Here is a 22,474-nt window from a genome sequence, read left to right as displayed (position 1 = left end):
CTGGCCCGCTCCCCTAGACAGGCTACTGCCCCCAGGCAACCCAGCACACCAGGCCAGGAGCCAAGAACTCAACGGGCTGGTGAGCCTCCGGGTGTCCAGAGGGGAAGGGGACCGTTCATGCTGCACCAGGAAAACAGATAGGTAAACGAACCATGCTGGGCTCATGAGAGGCAGCCCTCAGGGCTTCGGGTCACCTGGATTCCCACCCCTACCCTACCGGGAAGGCTCCAGGGTGATCCTGAGAACGTAGAAGGTAGGAGTAACCCCCTTCTGAAGATCAGGAAACAGGCTCTAGGAGGGATTATGTCCAGGGTCACAACTTAGAACCGGCAGAGCCTGGTTAAACACATTTATGTTTGGGGGCACCTGGGTGGCTCAGTCGGTTAAACATCCAGCTTGGGCTCAGCTCATGTTCTCGCAGTTGGTGAGTTCGAGCCCCGCGTCAGGCCCTGTGCTCACAGCTCAGGGCCTGGAGCCTGCTTCGGATTCTGTGTCTCCCTCTCTCTGCCCCTGCCCTGCTCGTGCTCTGTCTCTCAAAAATAAACGTTAAAAAAAAAAAAAAAACCTTTTTAAAAAAAACCCCACATTTATGTGTGCAGCTGATTCTGTCCCTCTGCCCAATCCTTCCTTGGTTATCAGCCTAGAACATCCCCTAGCTAGAGCAGATACAGTGCAGGCCTTAGACCAAGGCCCAACCAGATACGGGCTCAAACGTGTTAGGTGGGTGGAGGCAGAGTGAAGCCCGAGCTGACTGCAGGGGAGGGGAGGGGAGGGGAAGCAGAGGCATTTCCTGAGCACCTCAACCCCAACAGACGTCAGTGGTGGTAGGTACTTTGCACACTTTATCTCATGCAAGCTTCACAAGCGTCAGTGAGAAAAGTAGCTTTATTTTTAAGAGAAGGGAGCCAGAGGTCAGAGAAGATAGGGAACTTGCTCAAGGTCACCAAGTGTGAGAGCCACAAGTGTGAGGCTGACCCTGACAGGGTCGGCCATGCCCAGCCCACCCAGACCCAGCACCCTGAGCCCTGCCAGCCTGGTAGACCCTTCAGGGGCTCGGACCTACAGCAGCCACAGCCCCTGGTCTCATGGCCTCAGGGAGGAGTTAACTAACCCGGTTAATTAGCTCACCCGCTGGGCAGAACCCAAGACAGCCGAGTTGGCTTGGCCAGAGCACATGGCTGGCCCCAGAGAGGTAGGTGGCTGGAGCTGGGCCTAGAAGGATGAGGAAGACTTGAGTCGGGGGACAGGGGAGGAGGTGAGGGCATCCGGGCAGAACTGCAGGGCCCAGACACCATTGTCTGGGAGTCTGGAAAATTCTGTACTGTGCAGAAGTACAGGAGGGCAGGCACAATCCCCAGGGGAAGCCAGGAGCTGAGGTAGGAGGGACAGCCGGGCCGGACCCCACCTCCCTCCATCAGCAGGGGCCCCAAATGGCCAGGCAGGAGACGGTAACAGGGACGGCCCGAACCACTCCATCTTCCCTCCGCAGGCTCCTGGCCCAGAGCGAGGATCCCAGTCCAGTCCTTTCCTAGAGCCCCTTGTACCCGAGAGCCACCAGCCCAGGAAAGAGCCCTGGGATGCCCAATGCTGAGGCAGAGAATAGAGAGGAGGCCAGAGTCCTCTCTCCTGACTAAGGAGACAGCTCAGGGTGACAGACCAGGCTCAGGATGGGGAGCAAGGCAACACAGCTTTAAGTCCTGGCCCCAGCACTCCGTCGCTGTAGGATCCCCGGGCATCTCACTCGCAGCCTGTCATTATCTATAAAATGGGCTCAGAAATAATACCCTCCCTGCACACTTTACAGGGTGTTGGGAGGTCTGCAGGAGTAAGTACGTGAGAAAATGTCCACTGCTAAAAGCTATAAAGCGTAAGGTATCATTAGCAGAAATGAGAACCCCCTGAGGAGGGGAGTGACTTCCCCAGGGTCACACAGGCAGACGGTAGCAAAGCGCCATTTGAACTGGGTCTCCCAGGGCCAGACGCCGAATTCCAAGGCAGCTGTGCCCCTTAGGCCGACCCTCTTTGCAAGAGTCGTGGGTAGGGCATAGGCTGTCCCCCAGCTGTACTGGTCCAGGGCCCGCCACCACTCTAGACGAGGGGGCCCAGCCTTGGAGTTCGGGATCGAAAGCCCAGCTCTGTGCCTTTCAGCTGTGACTCTGGCCAAGTTGCTACGACCCTCCATTTCCCCATCTGTACAATGGGGGCGGGCAGGGGCATGACTGCACAGTGTCCAGGGCAGGCCCGGCACATATTAGATGCTCGACAGAGGAGGGTTCTCTCCTCGTCCTCTGCTGTGCCTGCCAGGGGGTGGTCGGGCACACGTTTCCGTGGCTTCCCAGAAAAATGTCCAGAACAATAACTGGGAATATAAACTGGTTGGAGAACACTAGATCTTAGAAGAAGATCATGTTACTGAATGGCTAGCGGGTAGGGGTTTGCGGGGGGGGGGGGGGGGGGTGCGGATAAAAAGTACAGCAAGACCCTGGCTCAGAGACCGTGTGGAGAAACCTGCCCTCCAAGCCCCCTCACCTGGGGTCCCCTGGGGCAGGCACAGTGTTCAGGGAAGGTACCTCTTGCTCTGCCCCAGACGGGCAGGAGAGAAGCCCAGAGTGTGTGATACACTGCAGGGGGTGGGGAGGGGTGTTGTAGGGGAGCAGGGAGAGGTGACAAGGACAGGGTTCCTGTATTGGTGCCCCTGCTGACTTTCAGGGCACCCTTGGACATATTAGGTTGCCTGTCAGAGCCTCAGTTTTCCTTTCTGTGAAATGGGGATGGCGATAAACATCTTATCCTCCTGCACATAAATATATAAATAGCACATGCTGGAAAAGGTGACTGGGGTGGAGGCAGGCAGAATGTGAGTTCAGGCCTCACACAAGCCTTTACTAAACAGGACAAGGTCCCTACTGTCAGCAGGACCAGGAGCTGAGACTCACCACACAGCCTCCCCTACTCCATGGATTCTCAAATTCTAATTCCCAGACCAGCATCTCCTAGCAACATATTAGCAATGCAACATTCCCGGGCTGCAACTCAGACCAATGGAATCAGAAAGCCTTGTGGGTATGATCTGTGCTTTACCAAACCTTCCAGGAGATTCTGCCACATGTCAGAGTTTGAGAACCACTGGACCCCTCCCTGACCCAACTCCTACTCCAGACGAGCGTCCTCCCACAGGTTCCTCTTCCCATTCCCTGGCTCCCGGAAGGCTGTTGGGAAGGAAGGAGTCACCATGGAGAAAGGTCATTAAATAGTAAAGAGATCTCATAATTAGTTAATGACACCACAGGCTCCTGGAAAGGAGACAGGAAGAGGGTCAGAAGTCAGACTACGGTTGAAGAGGAAAAGCTCCCCCATATCTGTCTTTCTCTTTCTGTCTCTTACACACACACACACACACACACACACACACACACACACACACAGAACCAGCCTCCTTCCTTCCACGCACTTGCTCCCTAGCACCCACAGACACAGTGCCCTCTCTCTCCGGTAGTGCTGGAGCTAAGTGTTTGGGGGGGGGGTGTGTGGTTACATTCTGGTGGGTATTGGGGAAAGGGCTTATGGTCCTCAGACCATGAGTTTAAAACCCACCTGACTTGAAACCACTTCTAGGAATTCACTCCGCGGAGAGCATTAGATTTGAGCGCAAGATATACGTAGGGACAAAGTGGCCACTATAGCAATGTGGAAGCTAATGAAAAATTCAAAATGGCCTAAATGTGCAACAGCAGGAGAATGCTCAACTGGGTCATGGTAGATCCACGGGGTGTGTTGCTATGGAGCGGGGAAACAGGCTGCGGAAGAATATTGAATAACATGGAAAAATCCTCCCTCTCCATTGCTAACCTAAAGTGGCGGCACAAGACGTGGTCCCTATGGTTTAATCCCGATTGTGCGTGTGTGGACACCAAACTATCCCCAGTGCTGCTTTCTATTCTCTAACTTCCAAGTTTTTCCACAAAAATTATGTCTTCAATAATTATAAAGCCTGTGTGTGTGTGTGTGTGTGTGTGTGTGTGTGTGTGTATGCCCATTTGGTTCAGATGGAGACGATGTTTTTTGAACAGTTGACAGAAATATCTCCTTCCTATACCAGAACCACTGGCCTGGGGCCACCTCTGCTGCGAGGGGGACTTGGTCTCCCCTAGGGAGTGTCCACATTCCAGGCGGACATCATCCCAATGAGCATGATCAGGACCATGAGTGGAATCTAAGGGAGGCTGGGTTTGTTCAAATTCTATACCATATGTTTTAAAAGTCACATCTGTGCAGAGATGACAGTGGGTTCTCCCAGCCTTGAGGTATGCAAACAAAGACTGGATGCTGTCCACTAGACTGGGCAGGTAGATTGACTCGATGAACCACAGACATGCCCACAAGACCACAATCCAATTAATGCAGGCACAAGCCCCTAACTTTGCCCTCCACTCTAAGCCATGCACCCTCAAGTCAAAGCTGGGCTCAGACAGTCCGATCGAGGACTAAGCACATGGAAGCTGGAGGCCCTCTTGGCCCTCAGAGCTCCAAACAGCCCTGGAAAGCTCCTTTACGTCAGATCGGAGATCTCAATCTCCAGGGAGGAGGACTCTGTCATTTCTCAATAGGAGTGGCAGGAGCAGCCTTCATTCATAACCACCTTCATCAGTCTCTGGCTTTTACTGAGGGTGCATTCTGCACTGGGCCCACCGCTAAGCATTCCACCCATATCCATTACCTCATTTAATCCTCCCAAGGGCAAGCCGTGGTAGACGCACCACTATTGTTACCCAGCTCACAGATAAGGAAACCACGGTTCTGAGCGTCTGAGACACTTGCCCAAAGGTGAGCAGATGGTGGGAAGAAGAGCTGGCCCCGTACCTAAGCCCCCTGCTTGCAGCTCGTCCCCAAGGGATTTGATGCACAGTTTGCAAAATCAGCTACACAGTCTCCCAGCAAATGAGGAGCCTGCTGCTCAACCGTGCCAGGAGCGGGTGTGAGGCAGAGAGAAAGGAGATCAGAGGATCTTTCCGAGAGCCTCTAAATGCCCAGCGTGAGTAGACGACACACCCTCCCTGCCCCAGCTGCTCCTCCCTTATGTGTTCAAGAGCGGTCAGGGAGGTGGGTTGTCTTTGCAAAACCACAGTGACCCAAGGACTAGCCACCCACTCACGTCTGCAAGGACCTCAGACAAATCAATCCTCCCCCACCCCCACGGAGTTTCTATTTTCTCTATACACCAGGACATCTCATCAGGTCCCACCGCAAAAACATTCTGATAAACCGTCTCTCCTAAAACAGCGGGAAAATGATTTTCCAACTGTAGCAGAATTATTCAATGTTAACCATTATTATAAGCAACGACAAATTAACACTTCGTGAGCGCTTACTGAATACCCAGCATCATTCAAAGAGCCTTATGCTTATCAGGGGAACGAACATTCCCCTCTCCACTTGTTTCTCCGTGGAGGGACCTCTACCGGGAGAACACCTCTGGTCTGGCTCTGCCCCCTCCTTTACTTCCGGACCCCAACAGCGGCTTATGTGATTGGCTCATCTAGGAGACACGCTGGGCGTGCTCTCTGTGGGGTCCCGCCTCCCCCAGAGCCAGGCTGCCTGCATGAAGCCTTCCATCTGGGTTGCCCTCTGTACTCCCACCTGCTCCTTGCAGGGAGGTTGGCCCCTGTCCAGCGTTGCCTGTGACCACACAGGTAACTCTGCCAGCTCGAGGGCAGACGGGTAGCAGGCCCTCTGGGACCCAGATCGAAAGCCACATGACACTTCCGTGTGGAGCTCCCATTTTTGTCATCTGTTTTCATTTGGTTCCAAATTCAGGAGAAGCGGGGTTCGCTCTAAAACCTCAACATGTGTTACGCTCCTGCCCTGATTAGCTATTGCTACTCTCATCCCTAGTTTACACATGAGGAAATTAAGCCCTCTGGTGTCGGCTGTTGAAAAGTTTTCTAAACAAGCATCACTCAGAGCGTAGCGCCCGCGATGGAAGTCGGAGGACACGCCCATGCATAGCAGTCTCTTCTCTCCCAGGCTCTGGGGCCCTCCACAAATACTCCATCTGTCTTCTGAGGCCTGACAAATTGATACTCAACTTCAGACCAAACCCACCCCCTTTGGGGGAAAAAAAATGACATATATATAATTTATTAACAACAAAGACCTGAATTGGACCCCAAGTTCAACTGATACATTTTTGTTTAACTATGTATAGCAGGTCCTTTGATAGCTGTATTGTATAAGTGTGTTCCTTCTTTCCGGAGCATAAAAACATGGAAGTCGTTGCAGACGATTCACAAAATGGGGAAAAGTAAAAAATAAATAAATAAATAAATAAAGGTCTGTAACCTGATCTGTATAATCCCATTGTTATGTGAGTATTCAAACGTACTTTTCCATCCACTTTTCAGCCTTGAGTACAGTCGTGGGATGGGGCATGGGGGGGGGGGGGGAGGCGTAGCCCTAGCATTCTGTGTCTGCAGTGCCTCCTTGATGGCATCCGGGACTCGCCCACCCACAGTGGCTGTCCCGGTGCAGGAGAATGGGCTGGGCACCCAGAGTCCTCTTTCTGAATAAAACCCTACAAGCGCCCATTGGGACTCTGCATGTGCCTTACTCGCGAAAGCCAAATGCAGCAAATGCAGGGTAATAGTTAACAGTTAACCCCATGACGGGCTGTAACTCGCCCAGGGTCACGTGGCAGGTAGAGGACGGGCTGGGATCAGAACCCGGGTCTCCTGATCCCCAGACTCAGGCTATTCGCCAAGCTTTCCTGCCCCCGCCCCAAGATTGAAATCCTGCTTCCTATTGATAATAGCACCACTACCAAAACGAGCTGATATATATACAGCACCTACTATGTGCCGGACACACATCATAAGCGCTTCACATACATTAATTCAGATCATTCTCAACAACCCTATGAAGTGAGTACTATCATGATCCCCACTGTAGATGCTTAAACTGATGCACAGAGGGGCTAAACACTTGCCCAAGGTCACGGCCAGCAGGTAAGCGGCAGGGCCAGGAATCATGCTCAGGCACTTTGGTTTGTGACATTGCTTATGGTTCCTTCCCAACTCGCGCCAAGCCCAGCTCGACCCCAGGCAGGCTTCTGGAGCACTTACTGCCTGAAGAATTAGGAAACCTGCCCAGAAGGTCACCTCCCTGGACAAAGTCGTTCTGCAACTCCACAGCGAAGCGAGGATCTGAACCCAGACTCCCTAACACCCAGACTCTGACGCTTTGTCCACGTTCCTGCATTGGCTCTATAAGCCTAGGTCCAGAAACAGATCACCCCTCAACACAGCAAGGAAAGTCAGGCACAGGACCCAAAGAAGAGCCAGAAGCCCGCCCCCCCCCCCCCATGGGGAAAGAAGCCAGAGGAGAGTGAGGTGCCTCCCAGAGTTGCACAGCTCATGGCCTGCAAAGATGCTGTCACGGATGGCCTCCCAGAGGGCCCCTCTCCTCCCCCAGCCCCGAGTCCGTGCCCTCACAGGGGAACAGCATTTTACCCCAATAACTGCTGACTTGAAGGCACCTTTTCTGGCTGAGTCAGGGTTCACCAAGGGCCAAAGTGGCCCCTTCACTACTGGAGCTGGAGGAAGTCGGGCTGTTCCCCTCTCAGGAGGGGAAAGGCCAGGCCTCACAAGGGAAGCTGAAGCCCTGACGGAAGCCATCCCATGCCAGCCAAACCGAGCTCGCCTCCCTGGACCTGGGCTCCAGGATCGAGAGGGGCAGGGGCGGGGGCAGGGGGGCGGCTGTGCAGGCATCCAAACCCTGCTTCCCGGCTCCACCTTTGCCAGGCAGCCACCAAGGGTCTGGCACCGAGCTGGGTCCTGCTGGGCCACCCCAAGGAGAATCACTTACTTATTCATTCAACCATCACTTCCTGACAGCCTGCTGTGTGCCAGGCCTTGTGCCAGGAGTCAAGGATACAGAGATGGACAGGGCGGTCCCTTCCTGGGAGGGTTCACAGAGACACTCCAGATGCCACAAAACAGCACGAAGAGGAAAGTACTCAGTGTAGACAAGCACGGGGTGGTGGGGGGCGGGGGGTGTAGGGAAAGGAAGGGCTTGGAGAAAATCTGCCCCCCATCTTCGGACCTGTTTACCCTCAGAAAGCTTAGAGTGCCACTGGGGAGGCGCATGCTTTTGGCCTCATTTCATGCTATGAGGTCATTACCATTATCCAATTCACAGATTCAGAAACTGAGGCTCAGAAAGGGTCACAAAGCCAGCAAGGGGCAGAGCCAAGACTCTAGCTCCGAAGTCCAGCTTTTGGCCACCCTGTTCTACTATCTCCCTAATCTGCGGACAGACAGAAGGTAGGAAGGTTGCTTCCAGTGGGGGAAGCGAGGGAGGGAGGTGGGCCCAACACTTGCATGTGTGAGAGCCGTCTCCCAGGTCCACGCTATATGGAGACGGGGGCGGGGGGGGGGGGGGGCGTGTGTGCATGTGCTCACATGTGCCCTACTTTACAAACACAGATCCCAGGCTACAGAACTTCCTAAAAGCCAAGTAAAGGATGGGTCACCAGCACAGAAGGGAAGGAAGCCCAGAGACAGAAAGAACTTATCAGAGGTCACGCAGCCGGTAACCAAAGGAGCTGGAACGAAATCTAAGAACCAGAATACAGGCCTCTTCCCTCTCCTCAGCTGTGTCTCCAAGTCAGCACAGAGTGAATCAGCGCTGACAGGAAAACCATAGTGTAGGGGGAACCCCAGGTGTGAGTCAGGAACCCGCCAGCCCCCAGACGGCAACTGGGCCTGTGACATAGGCCCCGAGCCTGTGGTTGGCCACCTCGCAGGCAGCATCGGGGGACGAGGGCGGGAGGAAAGCAACGCACACCACACTGCAGGCCGTGTTTACCTCTGGGCTTCCCTCCTGGCTCCTCACATCCAGGCTTAGAGGAGGGGAAGCTGGTGGGCAGGGCAGTTCCTGCTGAGATTAAACAGAACCCCCCCCCCCCCAGCCCTGGCCCCATCCTGTCCCACGGAGGGGCTCAGGCTCTTCCCTCCCTCCCTCCCACCTTTCACGGAGCCAAATCCTGACTGTTTGATGCTCTTGATTAAGTCATAACCGCCCCCTCGGAGCTTCCCATGCGGTGGAGGAAGTGGGTATAACGGTTTGGAGCCAGGGGTCAAGGCCAAGGCAAAACCCGGGGGTGCCAGCTGGTCCCAGATGCTCCAAATCCAAAAGAATGCTCAGGGCTTGGCTCCGGTCTTCAGGTGGACTGGGGTTGGGTCCCCAGGGTGGGGAAGAGTGAGGAGGAGGTGGGGGAGCTTCCAGGCGGTGGCTCACACGTCTGTCTGAAGCTTCGAGAGAGGGGACTGCCCCATATTGCAGAAACTTCACAAGAGCCAACCAAAATTCAGCGCCCCCCCCCCCCCACACACACACGCGGGAAATGTGTCCCCACTGGCTAACCTCTCACCCCAGCCCTCCTGGACTGCAGCTAGGAGGGAGAGAGCCACGGGCACTTCTTCCCATCGACCTTGCTCTCACACCCACCGCTGATGGGTGCAAGCTCCTACCACTTGGCCCAGATGCCTCCCCCGTGGGCAAGCACAGGGCCTCCCTGGGTGCCTCCCTCCCTATCACTCTGTAGCATGTTATCACCCTCCCCAGCACCTCTGAGCCCCTGCTGTGCACCAGGGTCTAGGCTGGACGGGGAAACCAAGCAAAACAGGGCATCCATAGGGACCCTTTCTCCTCTTCCCACGTGACCCTGGCTCCCCTCCCACCCCTTTGACGGTGCCCCTTCTTTCATGCCCAGCTCCTTCCCCATCACCACAGCCATCAGATCATTCTCCCTTGACTCCTGGGGTCCCTCACCCCAGCACATCAAGCAAGGCTGCCTTTCCTAAAGAGCCCCTCTGATTATGTCACTCCCTGGCTCAAAAACCTTCAGTGGCTCTCACCTTCTACAAACCAGATCTAAACATTTCACCTTGACATTGAAGGCCTTCCGTGAGTTGACCCAACCTACCACCCCCCCTTCACATCCCCGCACGATTCCAATTCTTCAGCCAGACTGATCAACCCAGCGATTTCTTAAAAATTCCCTCAACCCACTGACCTCCTGGACTTTGCCAAGGTATTTTCCTCTGCCCAAAACTTTCACTGGCACTACTGAAACCTTCCCAATCCTGAAGACCCACCCAAAACTCCACCTCCTCCATGAAAGCTCCCAGTAATACTTTCTTCATTTATCTCTTATCAGAGTCACTGGTGTCCCTTCCCAGACCCTAAACAACTAAGGATGGGGGCAATGTGTCATCCTTCATCATTCGTCATGTGAGCTGGAGGGGTAGTGGGGAAGGCTTTCCAGTATTTGCTTACTAAGTTCTGTTTGAGACGAACGTCTTCTCCTCCCCCATGGGCTCCACCTACTGACCCTCTTCCTCCCACCACACCACACTCTAATCTTATGCCGTTCACATGCTTGGACAGGGGAGTCTGTGGCCCCAAGTCGATCCAAACCCAACCAGGACTTGGGAGTCCTGTGTCTCGCTGCTTCTAAGCACCCTCCCCTCCCCTAGACACAGACACTGTCTCCTCCGTGTAGTGCAGCCTTCAATCAGCCTCCGTCCCATACTACTTTCTAGCTGGTTCCAAAGTGTAGGGCTCATCTCCCCAGGACATTCAGGGAGTCGACATGCAGCACGCCCAGTCTCCTTCGGTGCCCAGCCTTGATCAAACAGTTTATGGGACGCCGGGGTGGCTCAGTCGGTTAAGCATCTGACTCTTTGATTTCAGCTCAGGTCATGATCTCGAGGTTTGTGAGTTTGAGCCCCGCTTTGGGCTCCGCCTAACAGTGCGGAGCCTGCTTGGGATTCTCCCCCTCTGTCCCTCCCCTGCTCTCTCTCAAAAGGAATAAAATAAACTTCAAAAAAATCTTAAAAAAAAAAAAAAGCAACAGGTAACACACTAACCCTGACTCTCACCCCAAGCCAAGTGTGCAATGGAACAGCTGGATTCCAAACACTAGAGCAATGGACTCATGAAATCTCATCTGGCACCAAGCCCTGGATGTGAGTTATCTTCCCCAGCAGGAGCATGGTGGGGGTGGGGAAGCCCTCATTGTCAGCAACTCAAAATGAGGGCAGAGCCCAGGTCTGGCTAGGTCACCTCTGTATCTCCTAGCTCCATCTAACATATAGTAGGTGCTCAGTAAACATTTTGGGGTTTATTGAACTGGACAACCACCAACCTCAAGCACTATTGCAGAAAACTCAGCCACTCTTTGGTCCAGACGACACACTCCCCAAACCTGAAATGGACAAAGTGATGCGGATGGCAGGTGGCAATTTCTGGCTCTCACAAGGTCAGGAGGGGCTGCAGCCGGGATCCGGCCCTCCAAAACCAGGCTCGTTCCTCGGCAGGAAGCCAGCCCATCATCACCTGCCCATCTGCATCAGGGCAGCTGTCATACAGTGAGGCCTCGCTGGGTGCCTGGTGCCTTGCTAAACACTGTGTATACATTATTCTATTTAGTCTTTGCTGCTGCTGTTGGGTACTGTCGTTACTCACATTTTACAGATGAGGAAACTGAAGCTTGGAGGAGAATGGAATCCTAGCCAGTTTGGTCCCAGAGCCTAAGATCTTGACCACTGAACTAGACTGCCCAGCGACCACAGCCGTGGCACAGATCTACTACCGCCAGGAACAGAAATCCAAGAACTAACCTTGAGCATGCAGCAGCAAGAGCCCTGGGCCGGGGGCTTGACTCTGGGCCCACAGTTTGGTGGGGCTTTCCCTTCTTTTCCCCACTCACCCTGGTAAGAACTTGTCCCCTGGTTTCCAACCAGGGCCTTCCAGGCCAGCTCACCTGGAAATGCCCCAGGAGGGTGACAAAAGCCCCACCGAGGTTCTGGTCTGAAGCTTACTGGGATCTCAGCGCTGGGGGGAAGGGGAGACTGAAATTTCCCTGATTTAGGCTGCTTCCCAGGGCTTGTGGGCTCAAGGGCCATGCGAAGAACTCGTGTGATCTTTAAAGTAATTCGCTTAACGCTCCAGGAGAGTTCACCTGGCTCCGTGCTGCTCGGCAGGGAGAGAAACTCCAGTTGGGCAGCGTTGTGAACACCCTTCGCCGAACTGCAGGCTGCTCTCACCTGCCAGCCCGCACCTTCCAGGGTTTTTGTGAGAAAGGGCAACAAAGAGCACCTGGTTCAACCTCCTCGGTTTACTGAACCCTTTAAGTCCCGACCCGGCTGGGGGGTCGGGCCCGGGGCCACACTGCGGGTACGTGGCGGAGCTGGAGTACTGGGGGGTCAGGACTCGGAGACTTTATGCTCCCTTTCACCCACCAGCTGCCTCCGTAGCCCTATCTGTCACTTGTTCCGAGAAAGCTGCCCGAGCGGGCTCTGGAAGTGGGAACGAAAACTAACTTTGCTATTGTTTGTCCGGCCGGCCTCCCCCCTGCCCCTTCTCACCGGCTGGCTTTGCTTTCTGCTCGGCGCTGCAAGCCGCAAGCCCCTCGCCGTCCGACCGCGCAGCCCTGGACTCAGTCTCTCTGCGGTCCCCCTCCCGGCGGCCGTCGGGGATGGCTGCGGCGGGGCCAGGCCCCGCCCTCCTGGAGGACACGCCCCGGGCACGCCCCCTGCCCTGCTCCCGGGCCCCGCGGGAATGTAGTCGGCCCCGGGCCAGATCCGGCTCCGCCCACCAGGCCTCCGGTGCAGCCGCCCAGCCCCGCCCTGCGGGGGGTGGGCCCGTCTCTTGCCCCGCCCCTCCCCGTTACGGCCTCCCTAATTCAGCCCGGTAGCTCCGCCCCCGGGCCCGCCTCCTCGACCCTGTCCTCTGCGCCCGGAGGAGGCCTGCCTCCCAACCTTGCCAGGCGAGCGCGGGAGCCCGGCTGGTGGGAAGCCCCAACACAGCGCTGCCTAACCGTCCCGCCCCTCCTCGGCCTTCCTCAGCTGTCCCCGCCCCCCCCCCCCAGACCCTACCGCCACCCCGCCTGGGTCACGATCTCCTCTCGGCCTACCCCAGCCCCCTTGGGCGAGGCGCCCCCTCCCCAGGCACGCCTTTCCCCGCCTCAGCGCCTCCCTAATCCTGTTCTGCCCTGCCAACCTCAACCTGGGGCGGGCCGGCCTCGGGCCCCCAAGCTGGCATTCCAGGGCGGGTGCGTCCGGGTGCGACCGGGGACGGCGTGGGAGCGGTTTGCGTTCCAAGTCCGAGCCTTTATCAGCAGGCGACCTGGGCCCAGGCACTTTTTGAAAATACTAACAACTACTACCGACTGGACTCTCGCCAGGGGCCGGGCTCTATGCCAAGCCCTGTTAAAAGGACTGGCCCTTAAATTCTCACAACCTTCTGCGATGGTAGCTTGTTGCTCCATTTTACCGACGGACGACCTGAGGTTTAGAGAAAGGAAGTCGTGGCCTCCGAGTCTCACGCTGGAGGTGAGCAGGATCCGGCTGCAAGCCCTGAATCACAAGCCTGATACTGCCCCAGCTTGCCTGGACTGGCCCCTGGAGAAGTGGCCTTGGCCAGCCAGCTGTTGGGGCTGTGTTCAGCAGGCTGCCTGAGGTGAGGGAGGAGGCGTGGGTTGATGAGGCGGGTAGCAGGAGGGGCTGCTGGCCTGAGCCCCAGAAGCTGGTTTTCTCCCTTAAGAAGTGACTCAGAATTAAGAAGGGCTGCAAAGATCTCCAGATGGCTGTGGTGCCCTGACCTGCATCCCAGCCCTCTGCACTCCCAGACCCCAGGGGCCAGCCTCGGGTAGGTTTCCTACTTATGACCGGGACCATTCACCTTGCAGCTGACAAAGCTTTTTAACTCCCATTATCTCATTGGCATCTCACAAGGACGCCATTATGGGGAAGGTATGATTATGCCGGGTTTTGCATGGGTGGAGTTAGGGTGGGGAGCTGGATCCCAGCCCAGCACGGTGGTTCCCAAAGCATGGTCCTTAGACCTCTGGCAACAGCAGTGGTGTCTGGGAATTTGTTAGCCATGCGTGTTTGGGAGCCCCATCCCAGGCCTACTGAATGAGAAACTCTGGGAGAGGAGCCTAGCAGTTTGTTTTAACAAGGCCTCCAGGTGATTTTGAAATCACAAGCAAGTTGGAGAATCACCGTTGGGCACACTGGTGAAGAAATTAGGGTGCTCTGAGAGTCACAAAGGCCTGGTAGCATCCTGGGAGCCTTGCGACCCAAGGCAAGGTAAGGTCCTGAACTCTGGGAGAAACCTGTACAAGGGGAATAATGATAATAATACCAGTCTTGAGGGTGGCTGCTGGGGATTAAACGTGCTGGCGTTCACGAAATGTTTGCCCACTCTTGGACACCGTGCATGCTCAGTAAATGTTCTCTTTCCAGTAAAAAGTCTCCTTTATAGAATCTCCACACCAAGTCAAGGGATTGGGGCGAAAGAATCTTTAAGGCCAACAGGGTCCCACTTTGTTGTCTTTCCCACAAAGGGACACCATCATTCCTGCGAGGGGCCAACAGCTTAACACGTTCCCAGATGACGTCGACACAGCTGGTCCAGGGCTCACATCTTCAGAACCACTGTGCTTTTCTGTCTTGGACTGGGCTCCTGGCCGACCCTTGAAAATGGGCGTAAAACACCCTCCTCTTCCACCCTGTTCCCCGTCCCCTCCCCTCAAGCTGGGGGTGTTTGTGATGGTGATTGGCAGTTGGCAAAACAGCTGGGATCACATCAGCCCCTCCCTCGCCTCCAGACAGACATTCAATCACAGGAGGCCCATCTGCTACCCCTTTGGGTCTGTCACTCCAGATTAGAGACGGGGGCAGCTGTGGCAACACGGAGGCAGGCAGATTTTCGAATCTCTGCCATACCCCCTACCCCCCTCTGCAGCCCCATAGATGAGGGCCTTCCTATAGGAGCTCAGAGCCTATTTGTCCTATTAAGTACCCTAAATGCTAAAAAATGCTTGAATTAAATGCTAAAGTAAATGTTTTGTTAAATGCTAAAAATATCAACATGTTAATGCTAAAAATCGAGACCCACCTAGCTTACATCTAAACATGTAACAGACTATAAAATAAAATATGTTTATTCTCCTACCTTGAGAACTATTCTTCATACTGACCAAGAAGGCCACGTTCAAGTTTAGAATTCTTGGACTCCTTAGAATTCTCTGCAGGAACATGGCAGTGTGGGGCGGGTTTAGTCCTGACCCCTCAACCCTCAGCCCATCCACTCGGATTCTCTTCCCGGCCCCATGTCTGTCCTGTGCATACAAGTAGCCTAGGACCCAGGGATGTAAACACCTCAGCCCACATGCCCAAATTCTGCCCACACGTCTTGCCTACAGCCACCACTTAGTCGCCCCTCCAGGAGTGCACATGGGGGCAAGTTGCACCCTCAGAAGGATGGGCCTTGGGAAGTGTTGGGCCATTTAGGCAGAGATTTCTAGGGTTTTTAGATACCTGAAGCATGATTTTGAAAGGCTGCGGGGTATAGGTTTTGAGTAGACACGGGTGGCCCTGTTGCCTGGGTCTGTGAGTGGCCCTGCTGTTTGTCCTTGCCTCCGTAGTACTTAGCACACTGCCTGGTCCATATTAGAAGCGTAAGGAATAGTCATTAAGGAGAGGTGTGTCTGAATTACTTACTAAAATATCAAATTGGCTTGGTTCTTCCCCTGTTTCCTCTCTTCTGGCAGGAGTCAGACTTTGTCATGATTTACCCTGGGCATCTTGCAAAGGCAGCCTCTAGGGAGAGACAGCTTCCTTCTTTTGTGAAATTCTTCGGTCCATTCCAGAGGTGAAGCCAGGAGTTTGGGAGGTGGGAACAGGGGCAGGAAGAACTACTCTAGAAAGACAAGAGGAGGTATCAAATGGCCAACGTGGAGGTAGATGGTGGCTTGGCAAGACCTTCAAAGGGTGTGTCTATGGGGTTCCCAGCCTCTCAGAAGATTCCCCCACCCCAGAGTTGGCACAGGAGCTTCAGAGGAGGAGGCCTGAAGGTCCTCGTGGTCATTTATTTAGCCCCCAAATCTGCGATTCGGCGTGGGTTCACTGGGGGGAAGGCTTGTCTCTGTTCTGTGCACCATCAGCTGGTTCGGTTAGAAGCGGAGGACCCTTAACAAAATGGCGCACTCACATGGCTAGCCAGTTGGTGCTAGGTGCTAGCTGGAAACTCAGCTGGAGCTGTGGACCAAAGCCTCAGTTCCTCTCCATGAGGCCCCTCTGCAGGCTGCTGGGGCTTCCTCACTGCAAGACAGCTGGGTTTCAAGAGCAAACAGAGAACAAGGTAGAAGCACGTGGCATTTTATGACCTAGCCTCGGAAGTCGTGTAGCATCACTTCCTTTGTATTCTATCAGCGCACAAAGACACCATGGTTCAAGGGAATGAGAGACATAGCCTCCCTCTGTCGATGAGGGGGTGGCAAAGTTCTGGAAGAGATTGCAGAACGGAAGATACCGTCGCAGCCATCTTTGGAAAATACAATCTGCACCCAGTGGGTCCTCAGAATAAGTGGAGAAAAATTTCCTCTGGTGGGAACTGAGTGTCTGACTTAGCCGATTTAAAAGGAAAAAAGGTGTATGATGTTCCTTGCACAGGCCTCCGTGCAATCTGTGCTCAAGAATGAGAATAGGAAGTCCGGTGGACAAGGAGTCCGGTGCCCTTGGGTTATTTAGGATTTTCCTTCTTCAGAGAGTCCTCAGAATAGAGTTAAGACCTCTCTCCTCACCACCTATACTGTTTCTTTGAAGCTGTACATTTAAATACTACTCATATGATCCCCTTAATAATGACCCCTATGAGCTACATACTATCTATTGTGATGCCCATTTCCAAGATGTGCAAATGGAGGCCCTGAGAAGGTAAGTAATTTGCCCAAGCTCATACAACTAGTCAGTGATGGAAGAAAGAGAAATACCAGTTTGTAGCCAACCCAGTTTCTGTCGCAGAAACGGAGGCCCAGGGAATCCAGATTCTGAGCACCCGACACTGAGCCACTGAGTCTTATCCCTAAAAGCCCACAGTGGGTTAACAAGCACCACCACCCCCCACATCCCAAGCCCCAAGGGCCTTCCTTGCAGGGCCCCTGCTTCCTGCCTGAGAAACTGACCCATGGATTCCTTCCTGTCTCAGTCATTTGACCAAAATCCTTTAGACCCCTACTGCACCTCAGGGTGTGAGGGTTAATGCCACCCAGCCCTGATGACTTTTGGCCCAGGGGAAGCTGACAGATAAACCAGTGGGGTGATGCGTGGTACTGTCACAACAGTACCCCGATAGCAAGGGGACAGCAGTAATAGCAACCTTCATTTTTTTTTTTTTTAACAGGCTTCACTTTAAAAGTAAGCTATTGGGGCGCCTGGGTGGCACAGTCGGTTAAGCGTCCGACTTCAGCCAGGTCACGATCTCGCGGTCCGTGAGTTCGAGCCCCGCGTCAGGCTCTGGGCTGATGGCTCAGAGCCTGGAGCCTGTTTCCGATTCTGTGTCTCCCTCTCTCTCTGCCCCTCCCCCATTCATGCTCTGTCTCTCTCTGTCCCAAAAATAAATAAACGTTGAAAAAAAAAATTAAAAAAAAAAAGTAAGCTATTACCATGGGCCAGACATGTATTTATTTATTTATTTATTTATTATTTTTTAATGTTTATTTATTTTTGAGACAGAGCATGAACGGGGGAGGATCAGAGAGAGAGGGAGACACAGAATCTGAAACAGGCTCCAGGCTCTGAGCTGTCAGCACAGAGCCCGACAACGGGGCTCGAACTCACGGACCGGGAGATCGTGACCTGAGCCGAAGTCGGACGCTTAACCGACTGAGCCACCCAGGCGCCCCTGGGCCAGACATTTAAAGAATGACCTTGAATATGGTTAACTCACTTGATGACTAGCATTTGCGAAGCACTTCGCATATTATAGAGCTTGTTTGTTTGTTTGTTTGAAATGATTCAGTGACGTCTCCCCATCCACAGTTCCCTGGACACCTGTTTATTTTCCTCTTTCAGGCAGCAGCTCAACCCTGTGGCAGGGGCCGGACACCCCAAACAGTCATGGGTCCACACCCCAACATATGTTACTCTATTTATTTATCGTCGAGACATATGTACTATTTTGCTAGCCAAGCTGCATCGTTTGAACGAGGCACAAAAACAAAATTTAAAAATAGGCAAAAATTGTGTAAAACTTTCAATGTATGCAAAAATGAAAATAATTATAAAGCAGTCCTGTTATTTGTTCCTTGAATGCCAGTACATCACATTGGAGTCCATCTACCACGGCCTCCATGCTCACAGGTAGGAGTTGTGGGAGCAAACCAACGAGACAAGTCCTCTGGGCAACCCTTTGTGAGTATCTGCAGACACTTAAAAGTCCCTAAGGTGAACAGGGCGGTGCTGCAGAAAGGGGAACAGGAAGGGGAGCTGTTTCTTTTTTTAGTTTTTTAAAGCTTATTTATTTATTTTGAGAGAGAGAGAGAGAGGGCAGGGGAGGGGACGAGAGAGAGAATCCTAAGCAGGCTCTACTGTGAGCGTGGAACCCAATGCAGAGCTCGAACCCGTGAACTCTGAGATCATGACCTGAGCTGAAATCTGGAGCTGGATGCTCAACGGACTGAGCCACCCAGGTGCCCAGGGACCTGCCATTTTACACCCGCCGATGTCCCCTCCCTGTTGACTTCACGACCTGAGGCACATCTCTTCACCTCTCTGCGTCTGTTACCTTGACCGTAAGGTGCACACACAGCACTTGCTACCTTAGCGCTGGAAGATGGACATGTTAGTGGTCTCCAAGTCATTGCTGTCACCAACAGACATGGAGAGAGAAAAAAAAACGAACAAAAGCTCGCCACACCCTTCCCTCCAAAATGAGCGTGTATTGCCCTCTGGTGTCCACACTGCTCAGTGCAACCAATCCTGAGAAGCCTGGAGAGAGAAAAGGTGGAGGGAGGGGGTGGGGGAAGGGTTCCTACCGGCTCCCCACCTGCTCCTGGCCTCTGTTAGGTCACGTTCCCCCAGAGCAGAGTGGGGCCCTGGCCTGAGGGCCAGGCTTGGGGAAACATGAAATTAGATCTTCTTAGAAGCTCCAGCTGACTCCCCAGCCATCCCACAAAGGGAAACTTGGGGTGTAGGATTTAAGAGCCAATGCCAGCTGGCCTGCAGTTCCCCTGGTGTCTGGAGGCCTCGAGGACCTGGTGACTCTGATTTAACAATGGTGACTAAATCCCATTAACGACAGCAGGCCCTGTAAGCACAAGACGTGCTAGGAATCTAGTTGTTTCCGTAGAAAACTTTAGTAAAAGGCACTTGCAAAGCCCCCTAAGTTGTTGAGTGGAGCTTCAGGCTCAAACTCCACCGCTGACCTGGCCAAATAAGACCACTGGCCCTGTCACCACGATCTGCCCGATGCGTCCCTGCCCTAGGAAGCCAACTTCACGGCCCCTCCTGGGAGACCGCCCCCCCCCCCCCCCCCCCCCCGCCCGGGAGGTCGCTACCCTCATCACAAGAGCAAAGCGCAGAAGCCCCTCCTGAGAGCCTGTTCCCTCTGAAGCCCAGCCCTGCAAGGGAGCCTCTGGATGCACGGAGGCTGGGGGTGAGATTTCGATGCCCACTTTGGGAGGTGGAGCTTGGCAGGGGGGAGTTTTTTCACACACAGAAAGCCTATTCAAAAGACACAGGGCAGCTATGAAAGTAACAGGCGTCCACCACAGCTCTTGCTGACGGAAGGTAGACTGCGGTCCGGGCCCCGGAACTAGCTCATCTCACCCTCACCCTGCCCCTCTGGGGTGGGAACATCCCCATCTCCATTCTGTAGAGAAGGAAGCTAAGGCTCGGTGAGTTTAAATAATTGGAAAAAGAGCTCGCAGCTGGTTAATGGCAACGCTGGGAACAAGCCAGAGGCCGCCTGACTCCAAAACTTAATAAATGGGTTCTATTGCCTCCCTCCAGTGCCTTCTTTTTCAGGACCCATATCCCTTCTTTTTCAGAACCCAGGGCGTCTAGGATGAGGGCCTGCAAGGGACTTCAGGGGTCATCTTAACCGAACTGCTTCTCCAGGGCCCTCCCCGCCTTCGCCCTGTATTAGTCAGCTTTTGTGAGGTTATGCTACAGTAACGAAGAACCCTGAAAGCCGCACTGACTTATAACAACAAAGGTTTGTTTCTCATGTATGTTAATGACGGCTGAAGATTGCTGTGGGTCAGGTGGCCCCTGCTCCTTGTGTCTTTGTCATTCATAGGTTCAGGAGGAAAAATCGGCCCCTATCTGGGATACGCTCTTGGCAGTGGCCAAGCCCCATGACGACTCCCGTAACTCCTGCTCGGGCGTCCCATCCAATCCCTTCTGCTCAATTCCAATGGTTAAAGTAAGTCACACGGCAGAATTCCACATCAGCTCCTACAGGTGAGCCCGAACCTGACGACTAGGTTTTCTGGCAGCCGCTGCCATGATAGAAATATAAAAAGAATTTGGTTCAGTCCTTTTCAAAGCAAGCTTTATGGTGACATTCACCTTGTAGTCTTTGAGGATGTGCCTGGAGTCCACTGTGGTGGTCCAGTGGGGAGGGGCTTCGGGCCCGCCACCCCCTTCCTCTGGCAGCCCGGCTCTCAGCTGTTTTGTAGATGTCAGAATGAGATTTTTTTCTGAAGAGAGGGAGGGACACACACACACACACACACACACACACACACACTACTTGAACAAATGTTTACCCCGGCAAGCAGCCAGCTCTAAGGAGTCTGCAGGAAAGTGCCATCAGGGCGTCTCTACTGCGGGCAGATCCAGTGAGACCAGTGTGAATCACAATTGCATCTCTGCGGTTCTTCCTGGAGAACCACATCCAGTGTCTACACAGTCCAATGGGCCATGAGCCACCATGATCGTCGTCCCCCCATTGGTAGGTATAAATGTTTTCTCTGAAAGAGGCGATGCCTGTGAAGAGAGAAGGTGAGCCAAGAGACCTAGAAAATCGAATCTACTGATAGAAGAGTCTGGTAATAAAGGAAACAAAAGGGTGGGACCATTCCTGTGGCCCCTCACGAGCCTCCACCCTACTGCACGTACTTTTTCCTCATGTCCGAGAAAGTAACGGACGATTATAAGAGTGTAGCTGGTTCTGGAATGCATTACCACATCTCTTGAGCATGACATGATGTTTCTGAAAAACCTAGAAAAATGGTTGGGTGGTGGACAGACGACCTTCGTCCACCAAGGAGCCCCTGAGCGTCAGGTCGGCACCGGGCATGCCCAGTGGGACAAGCAGACAGACTAATGAATCCATTAGGGGGGTGGAATGATTAGGCAATTGGTGTTTTCGCTGTTTTATGTCATACAGAAATCGTTCATAGACTGTTTTGTATGTTTACGTGATATTTGGGGAGTTGGTAGGGAATTCTGGGTGGGTTAGGAATGCATTATTTTTCCTTCTTAGAGAAAAAAGAATGTAGTCGCTCGCTACGCAACATGGACGACCTACCCCTTCAGGCAAGGATTAGCTTTTTACACTGAAGCGTACCTCTCTCTATAAAATTATAGACCTGGATATAGTGATATTTAATATTATGAGCACTTCCCATGTCCTCGGCACCATGCCAAGCCTTTAACATGTACTTTGACACTTGGAACAGGAGAATAGGTGAGATCTGTTTATTGTGATTGATGGTAGGTTACACAGGAGGAAAGTGAAGAGAGAGGCTGAGTCATTATCCCAGGGTCACAATTCCTGGCTTGGGTAGAACAGAGACTTGTTTTTAGCATTGTCCTTATAATGAACATACCCATTTTCGTGGTCATTGGTGCGTGTCCTAAATTTCGCTATAAATACAAGTAAAAGAAAATAGAAACAGAGGGACTTCTTCCTAATTCATTCTACGAAGCCAGCATTACCCTAATACCAAAACCAGACAAAGACATTACAAGAAAAGAAAACTGCAGAACACATAGACCTGTGGAAGAGAATAGAGAGCCCAGAATTAAACCCATGTGTATATGGTCAATTAATTCACAACAAAGGAGCCAAGAATATAAAGTGGGGGGAAGGACAGTCTCTTCAACAAACAGTGCTGGGAAAATTGGACAGCCACATGCAAAAGAAAGAAACCATCTTACATCTTACACAAAAATTAACTCAAAATGGATTGAAGACTTGAAGGTAATCACTTCTCGGCCTTTTGGCTGAGATCAAGTGAAGACTTGGAGGTAAGACCTGAAACCATAAAACTCCTAGAAGAAAACGTAGGTGGAGTGCTCCTTGACATGGGTCTTAGCGATGATTTTTTTAATCTGATACCAAAAGTAAAAGCAACAAAAGCAAACATAAATAAGACCATGTCAAGTTAAAAAAAAAAACAAAAAACAAAAAGGGGCACCTGGGTGGCTCAGTCGGTTAAGCGTCTGACTTCGGCTCAGGTTGTGATCTCGCAGTCCATGAGTTCGAGCCCCGTGTCGGGCTCTGTGCTGACAGCTCAGAGCCTGGAGCCTGTTTCGGATTTGTGTCTCCCTCTCTCTGACCCTCCCCCGTTCATGCTCTGTCTCTCTCTGTCTCAAAAATAAATAAACGTTAAAAA

General features: G+C 53.1%; 1 protein-coding gene across 2 annotated transcripts in view; it reads right to left on the bottom strand.

The window, feature by feature from the left end:
- Nucleotides 1-12,557, bottom strand: part of CD82 (CD82 molecule) — a 48,944-nt gene extending 36,387 nt beyond the window's left edge. The window contains exon 1 of one of the 2 annotated variants that reach the window (XM_043581013.1): nucleotides 12,429-12,557. The gene's annotated coding sequence lies outside the window, so the exon portion shown is untranslated. The remainder of the gene's footprint in view (nucleotides 1-12,428) is intronic. The other variant, XM_043581016.1, reaches the window with a different exon arrangement.
- Nucleotides 12,558-22,474: the final 9,917 nt, after the last annotated feature.

This window comes from Prionailurus bengalensis, chromosome D1 (genome assembly GCF_016509475.1).
Source record: "Prionailurus bengalensis isolate Pbe53 chromosome D1, Fcat_Pben_1.1_paternal_pri, whole genome shotgun sequence".
In the NCBI taxonomy this organism is placed as follows: Eukaryota; Metazoa; Chordata; class Mammalia; order Carnivora; family Felidae; genus Prionailurus; species Prionailurus bengalensis.
Note: the sequence above shows the minus strand (reverse complement) of the source record. Positions and strands in the feature narration are given on the sequence as shown.